The following is an 8,879-nucleotide window of genomic DNA, read 5'->3' on the forward strand; positions in this document are numbered from 1 at the left end:
ACATTTTGGGCCCCTTATGATTGTAGAAAACTCCCTTTTAACTAGAAGAAAGCCCTGGCAGAACTAGTTCAAGGAGGGGCAACCAACTAGGGGTAAAGTGAGGAAGCCAGGGCAAAGGCAAGCTGTGAAAGAGAGCCTTTAATAGGTATTAATAATTATTAATAACTAAAAATTAAATGCAGAGTGGTGCATAAAATATAGTGAAAATGGTGAGAGAAGAAGAAACACTCAGCACATCATGGGAAGCCCACAGTGCTGCATAACTAAGGAAAGATTTGGGGTCAGCCAATCCTGCCTAGGGATGGGTATTGATAAGATTTTAACGATTCCGATTCCATTTTCGATTCTGTTTAACGATTCGATTCTTTATCGATTCTCTTATCGATTCTTTTTTTTTTTTTTTTAAAAAGGAGAACACTAAGGTCGATTAGCTCAGAGCTTTGTTTTATATCTTCTCTTTGAACAAGATAGATAATTTAGGAGTAACATGGCCTTACAAACCCAACAGTGAGATCTTGAGAGATCCAGCCTACGGCTCTTCAATGGGGTGTCACAGGGTCCCCAGGAAAAAAAATTGTAAATGTAAAATAATAAAATAAATATTCTTGTGAGACATATCACATATTGACGGGGTCGGGTTATGTTAAAAAGTATAAATTGTTATACTTTGTTCATTGGTTCAAAGGTACCCCACACTTCTTTTTTTGTTTGCTTGTTTGTTCTGGTGTATTTTTCATTTGAACTGTTACTCTGCCAGAGTACTCATATTTACAAGATGGCATTGAACGCCCCATTGGTGTATCAGGAAAACTATTTTGTACGTATGTTCCTTGAAGGGGATTGAAGTCGTTCTTTTTTCCACCGCAGCGAAGGGCTAGGAGTAGGAGAGGAGCTGCTGTATGTTTTTGTTATCGAATCGATCTGATTGTGAAATAAAGCATATGCAGTGAGAAAGCAACTCCAGGAGTCATCCCTGCCTTAAAGCTGCAACATTCTTCTGTAGCAATAACAAAGTATAACATAAATTGTTCTGTGGCAATTACACAAGAATATCCAGTAATGTCCCTGCCCACAATTAAACACATTCACTTACCAAAAATCGGGGGCATCTGCTGTGGCAAATGGGTGCAAGCCTTTGACCACAAACTTAGACACTGCTCGGTGACATTAGTCTATCCTGGCCTGAAAGGAGACGCTACCGGTAGACTGCAGCGAGAACTGCCAGCATCTGAGCCAGACTCTGTCTGTCTCTCTCATCATGGTCACCTACATGTACAGTAATGGCAGGTCTTGTAATAAGGCAGATTGCGCTAACATAATATGCACTGTTAGTTGATTATTTACCTGCCGCATTAACGGGAGAGGACGTGCAAACGTTAGCGCTGCTGCTGGGTTGAGAGTCACGAGTCCGGAGCGGAATTAAAAACGCGTGTCATCGCGTGTTTTGTGAGCAAATGCTTTTGCATATTCGTAGTGTTTCCTCCCTTAAATGAAATATCTACTTTGCAAGTTGCCCTGTTGTCATCGGTTCTCATAAAGTATAATCAAACTTTTGAGCGTTTGAGCCGCTTAGGCGCCGTGTTTCCTGCCAGGTAAATGACGCTCCGCAACGTGGTGACGTCATTCGGGCGACTGGAATCGATAAGGGAATCGTTTGCAAAAATGGCAAACGATTCCAAGGAATTGAAACAGTGGGAACCGGTTCTCAACAAGAACCGGTTTTCGATACCCATCCCTAATCCTGCCCCAATGCTTTTTCAAAAAGGAAAGATTTAAGACTAATCTTAAAAGCAGAGAGGGCGTCTGTCTCCCAAATCCAAACTGGGAGGTGCTTCCACAGAAGATGGGCCTTAAAGCTGAAGGCTCTGCCTCCTGTTCTACTTTTAAAGACCTTAGATTAGAACAGCATTCTGATAGAGAGAGTGATATGGTACTATGGCATCTTTAAGATAAGATGGAGCCTGATTATTAATGACTGTGCATGTAATGAGAAGGACAGGCATCAGAACTACTTCACAAATCATTAAAAGCCAGTCAAATTATTACTTCTGCCAAGGAGCTTATGTTTTTGTAGCATTTGTGTCAACATTATACTAATATGACATAAAACCACCAAGAATATCACCTTGTGTCTCATTTCACTCTTGTCAATGTGTGTGCCTATGTTAGAGTAACTTGAACATTTTCAGTTTGATGAAACTGTTTGGGTGAGTTGCACAAACACATGACTTTAAACCACGAGACTGGAGTTTGACCCCTGTGGTAGAACTTTTTAATTTCCCGTTTGGCTAAGTTCAACCATCAAAACCACTTAATTAGAGTTTTAAAATATTCTAATATTAGAATTTGAGTTAAAATGGCTTCATATCCTTCGTATTTTTTTTGTGCATATTTGTCTGCTGAAGAGATACTCAGCTCTTATCCAGTTTTTGTTTTTCATTATTCAAGCTGTGGTTTGTGTTTTGTGTGTTCTGTGATTAAAAAGTAAATGTCCTTTAACAGAAATGTCTTAATTTCTGATTGCAGATAATTGTTTTTCCCATAAAGACTGATAAAAGAAACACTGAATAGGAGATTCCACTAAGTTAGAGAAACTGTTTAAAACACGTCAGGAACTTTGACTCTGTATAAACGCACTCTGCATTATCTGATCTTTGTATTTTCACCCCTTAAACACTTCACTCTTCTCTCAGTTGCATTTAAATTTCAAATGAGCTACTTTTCATTAGCATTTCAATTTGATGTGAAACAATGGCAACTGTTGAGCTTTTTGCATGTTTTTCTTGTTTTGGTGACATTTGGGAATCATTGATGTTGTTAAAGGTTATAACAGTATTAACATGAAAACTGACAGTTGACAAATCTGTTTAGGATCGCAGATGTGAATCGTTGGGACAAAGAAAACTCTAGAGGAAAATTAAAATAAAATAAAAAAATACTAAATTGTCCCTTAAAGGTTAAAGAATTGTTGTATGGAGAGGGCTGCTTTCAGTAAACCTCCTTGCTAGTTATTTTCTGACTGAATAATCTACAGCCAGACAACTCCATGTTAACAACTGTCAGCTTGAAGCACAGCATGTTTTTAAACAACAATTCAACATGTGGTAACCAAGACTAGTCAGACTAGCTGCTTTAAAAGAAATTAGATCTCTTTCAAATTTGGTCTGCGTTACTTTGAGTCATTTCTTTAGCATGTCTGGGCAGTTTCTATGAAAACTGACAACAAACAGGGGACGGTGTTGAAACAGCAGCCTGCAGCCTTTCATCTATTTCAGGAATTGATGTATTTTTTCCTGTTTTTCTTGTAGCAAAAAAAAAGTGATATAGTCTGACACACTTCGTAAGAACAGCAATGCATGACAAATGACAACCCTCGGAGTATGTGGCAGGGACTAAACACGATCACAGACTTTAGAGGGAAAACCAGCACACCGCAGACCACGGCCTCTCTGTGTGAGGATCTAAACGTATTCTACGCTAGATTCGACACAGCGAACACCATGAGACCGGACAGTGTGCGCACCGCGGATGACGTCAGTGCGCACACTGTGTCTGAGGAGGATGTGCGGAAGTGCTTCAGGAAGGTGAACGCACGCAAAGCTACTGGTCCGGACGGGATTCCCGGCCGCGTCCTCAGGTCATGCACGGCTCAGCTGGCTGGAGTGTTCACGCACATCTTCAACCTTTCCCTCTCTCTGTCTGTAGTCCCAGCCTGCTTCAAAATGGCCACCATCGTCCCTGTACCCAAATCCTCCACCATCTCCTCATTGAACGACTGGCGACCTGTAGCCCTGACCCCCATCGTAAGCAAATGCTTCGAGAAGCTGGTCAGGGACTTCATCTGCTCTGCACTACCCGACTCACTGGACCCTCTACAGTTTGCATACCGCCACAACAGGTCCACTGATGATGCCATAGCCCTGACACTACACACTGCCCTGTCACACCTGGAGAAGAGAGACACGTATGTGAGGATGCTGTTTGTAGATTACAGCTCAGCATTCAATACCATCATTCCCTCGAAGCTGGACAGGAAACTGCAGGATCTAGGACTGAGCAGCTCCCTCTGCAGCTGGATCCTTAGCTTCCTGTCTGACAGACGCCAGGTGGTCAGACTGGGCAGCATCACCTCATCCCCCATCACACTGAACACTGGTGCTCCACAGGGGTGTGTACTGAGCCCTCTCCTGTACTCACTCTACACCTACGACTGCACAGCCACTAACAGCTCCAACATCATTGTGAAGTTTGCGGACGACACTACAGTGGTGGGTCTTATCACCAACGGTGATGAGACGGCTTACAGGGAGGAGGTCAGCGCCCTGACCCACTGGTGTCAAGACAACCATCTCACCCTCAACGTCGCAAAGACAAAGGAGTTGATAGTGGACTTCCGGAGGTGCAGAGAAGTACACACCCCCATCACCATCAACGGCGCTGCTGTGGAGAGAGTGAGCAGCTTCCGGTTCCTTGGCGTACATCTGGCTGAGGATCTTACGTGGTCAGTACACACAAACAAAACAGTGAAGAAGGCGCAGCAGCGCCTCTTCTTTCTCAGGAGACTGAAAAGATTCGGCATGAGCCCCCGCATCCTCAGGACCTTCTATCGCTGTGCCATTGAGAGCATCCTCACTGGATGCATCACCACCTGGTATGGCAACAGCACCGCCTACAACTGCAAAGCTCTCCAGCGAGTAGTGCGGTGCTCTGAACGGATAATTGGAGGTGAGCTTCCCTCCCTCCAAGACATCTACATGAAGCGGTGCCTGAGGAAAGCGGGGAGGATCATCAAGGACTCCAGTCACCCCAGCCATAAACTGTTCAGACTGCTTCCATCAGGAAGGAGGTTCTGCAGCATCCGGTCCCGTACCAGCAGACTGAGAGACAGCTTTTTCCATCAGGCCATCAGACTGCTGAACACGTCATAGACACCTCAGCTTCACTACTGGAACTTCAACATTATGCACTCCACACTGTATATAAATGCCACTTGTTTTGCACATATTCAACTCTGTATATTTTATATATTTTATTATTATTATTATTATTATTATTTTATTTTATTTTTTTACTATTTAATTTGTAAAAATGTGTATACACACACACACACACACACACACACACACACACACACACACACACACACACACGTAGGAAAATATTTAGTATACACATCCAGAAATGCATACACTATTATATATTGTACATATATTTATTAGTTTCAGGTTGGCCATTCTTGTATTTTGCTCGTTTGTGTTGTTGTGTTTGCACATCTCTGTTGCTTGTGGGGCTCGCACACAAGAATTTCACTCGCATGTGCTGTGCCAGTGTGCCTGCACATGTGATGTGACAATAAAAAGTGATTTGATTTGATTTGATTTTGATCGAGTATGTTACACATTTTTATGTGTATTTACTCTACAGTTTAAAGAAAGTGTAATTTTCACAGAATTGTACACAGTTTAATGTCTACACCCTTACGTCACCCATACAGTACTCTTGTCTTTGTAAAAACAATTTTGGCAGGTTTCTGGTCTGGTCTGCTACAATTTTCTCAGGAGTGTGATGTCCCAGTAAATTCATGCCAATGTCAGACTGTGAAAGGCTCTGAGAAACAAAACCAAGCACGGCTTGTGTAGAACTGAAAGCCTCTTCTCTTTAAAAACTACATGTCAACAGTTTGCAAAGCTGCACCTAAACAGCCCAGTCACTGGGTGGTTTGTTCAGAGGGCTTTTTGAACAGTATCCTTTGGGCAGACAAGATCAAAATGGACATGTCTGGCCATAATACAGAGCACCATGTTTGGTGGAGACCTATCACAGTATATCCTGTCATGGAACAGGACAAGCTGCTTGCTCTCAAGCCCACCAGCAAATCTGTTTTAGGATGTCTGAAAAAGAAATCATCAAGTTCTTTTAATGACTATGTCAAAGTTCAGATCTCAACCTGATTGAAATGCTGTGGCAGGAACTTAAGAGCCCTGTGTATAAACAAATCCCTGTAAACCTCAATGAACTGAAGCAACGTTGTGAAGAAGAGTGGGTCAGAAGTCCTCCACAACAATGTGAGAGAATTATAAATCATGTGGTATTATTATTATACCTACACACACAGTATTGCTCCTTTTTTCACACCCTAGAGTTCAGTCAACAGCTTCTGCTGCTTCTCTTTGGCTCTGTGCTGTAGGTTTCCGTCCTCATTCTCTTTGTCAGGCTCTTGTGGTGCTTCACTATGAAACTCTGCATATGGAATTAATTCATATTGTGAGCAGATATAGGTTATTAAGAGTGATGAAAACGGACAATAGCTATGTGCTGCTTGAAATATCCTGTAGAACAATAGTAGGGGAAATTGTTATTTGATCCTGTTACAATCAGTAAGCCAGTGAATTACAGATTCTCCAACTCATTATGTGGCTACACAGTCTTGCAGTGCTGCTAGATCCTCCTACTGAAGAAGGCACAGATATGGCCTGTCAAGTTTGCCAATGAACACCTAAATGATTTACAGAAATCGTGGGAGGAAATACTGTGCTCAAACACAAATCAAACTCTCTGGGATCAACTCGATCTGCTGTGTTTGGAGAAAGAGAAATGGTGTTTATGACCCAAAGAACACCACCCCCACAGCCGAGCATGGACGTGTAATCGTTATGCTTTTTGGCTGTTTTCTTCTAAGGGTAGCGAACAACATCAGCTCTCACACTTAGGCCCAATGGATGGTGCCATGTAACATAAAATCTTGGCTGAGACCCTCTTTCTCTCTGCCAGAACACTGAAGGTGGGGCATGGATGTGTCTTTCCAGGATGATAATGACCCAAAACATACCACCAAGGTAACAAAGAAGTGGCTAAAGAAGAAGAAATTCTAAAACCTTTTGAAAATCAGTGGATAGGACTGAAGCTTTGCCATTTAGCAAATGGCAGCCAAGAAACATAAAGGATTTAGAGAGTTTCTGTGAAGAATAGTGGGTCAAAATCCCCCCTGTGATGTGTGAAAACCAGGTGACCGACTACTAGAAGTATCTTTCCGCCGTGCTTGCCAATGCAGGTTTCCCCATCAAGTAGGGTTTTGCTTGGGGATCAAATACTTATTTCACTTTTAGTTCATAAATTTTTTTGTAATGCATTTTTTCTTGATTTTTGGTTGATATTCTGTCTCTCTCCATTAACCCTCTCAGGCTCAAATTGAACTTTTTGTTGCTAATGCACAACCAAGTCCTGCAGTGGTACTTCTGAGTAAAAAAAACCTCATAAAATATGTATGTGGGGTAATCAGGTTGTTAGTTTTTAACTGTTGCAAATCTGCAACGCCTGCCTTGAGAGGGTTAAAATGAAACTATTGAAACTACTGCATTTCTGGGACTGTTCATTTCTTTGTGAGCAAACCAGAACAAATTCAGCAGGGGATCAAATAATTAATTCCCCACTGTACTTGTGAATCAACTTCACAAAAGCAAATCTACATTAAATCCCTATTTTCTAAAAGAAATGCCTGAATAATATGGTAGGGATTTATTTTAATTCAACACACAAAACTGTCATAAAGATAATGAATACATTTAGATGTGTAAAGGGGATTTGTTAATCCCAGTTCACAGGGCAACACAAGCTTGTTTACAAAATTCCATAGTCAAGTACAGAATAGATAACTGCAATATATGCAAAACATTTGTAAATGTTTAATACATGGGCCTCACACTGGTTCTTTACATACTAAGTGACAAATGGACCTGCATATATTTAGGTGCAAAGACACGCATTGATACAGCTGGCAGCACACCACAACAATAAGAAGATAAGGGAGAGTGCAAACTTGTTGATGCCAATTAGCATCACAATATTTATTTAATACTGTTGCTTGTTGTTAGATCTCCTTTGGCTGTATTTTAATGTTTCGAATCAAAACGGATGTGTTTGCCATCAGGCTTTCTGTGATCATTACCTCTTTCCTGCAGGACTGAAAATGTAATGATACAAACATGTCCTGCATAAAAAAAATCCTTTGTAGTCTGGAATAATTTTGGTGGATGGATGAGGGGATAAGATTTGCTTAGTTTTTAGCATTATACGTTAGTCTAAATTCAGGGAAGAGACGATGAGGGTTAATGTGATATAAAGAAAAAAGAATTTGCTACTATGTACTTGAAACACTGAAAGTTGTCGATATTTGTGCAGGAATTCAAATATTCTCGCTTCATGGACCTCTAGTCATGTTGAAATTAGGATGCAATGGAAGATATACTTGCACAGTCTGAAATGCTCAGTGCCCACAGATAAAGTAAATTTTAAGCTGTTTATATTATCTTGTTTCCATGTAGTAAATGTAGTCCTTTGTGGGGAAAAAAAGAGAAAAATAATGGACTGTGGTGTGTGTGGATCATTGGTGTTGGTAAAAAGTGTGATTTATCGCAAAGTATAGGCCACTTCAGACTGTTCAGCACACTAAGAGCAGAAGTTCAGTTGTTATTAACATTTGTAGAGCCATGTATTGCAGAGGCTTAGCTGTAGAGAACGAGCTCTTGACACAACTAGTTACAAAGGCTGGACAATGTCTTGAGGCAAGCTACGCACACAAAGCATGCATTACATAAAATCCCCAGTGTGTCTTAAAACAAAGCATTTGGAAGAACGAATACATTTTGTTTAGCGCACATTGTAACAAGAGCAGCTGGAGACTTCATAGCTCCACCAAGACTAAAAACTTCCTCCACGTTATGCGTAAAACGAATCACTGAAGGATATGTGGCTGCAAAATGTTTTGTGATATTTTCTTGATAACATCAAGACAGTGTCTCCCATTTTTTTCTTAACTCAATTCGATATGTATTTATGAAGATATGATCCAAAGTGCTGCGATAAAGAATCCTTCCAAAAAG

At 41.1% G+C, this 8,879-nt stretch overlaps 1 long non-coding RNA gene across 1 annotated transcript; it reads right to left on the reverse strand.

Annotated features, from left to right (window-relative positions):
- Window positions 1-385: 385 nt before the first annotated feature.
- On the reverse strand, window positions 386-1,623 carry LOC146645234 (uncharacterized). The gene is made up of 2 exons (XR_014909123.1): window positions 1,345-1,623; window positions 386-1,266 (listed from the first exon to the last, which is right to left on the reverse strand). It is a non-coding gene; the product is annotated as an uncharacterized LOC146645234 (long non-coding RNA).
- Between the last annotated feature and the right edge of the window lie 7,256 nt (window positions 1,624-8,879).

Source organism: Rhamphochromis longiceps, linkage group LG20, assembly GCF_057381845.1.
Source record: "Rhamphochromis longiceps isolate RC_006_pf linkage group LG20, R_longiceps_female_GT1.1, whole genome shotgun sequence".
In the NCBI taxonomy this organism is placed as follows: domain Eukaryota; kingdom Metazoa; phylum Chordata; class Actinopteri; order Cichliformes; family Cichlidae; genus Rhamphochromis; species Rhamphochromis longiceps.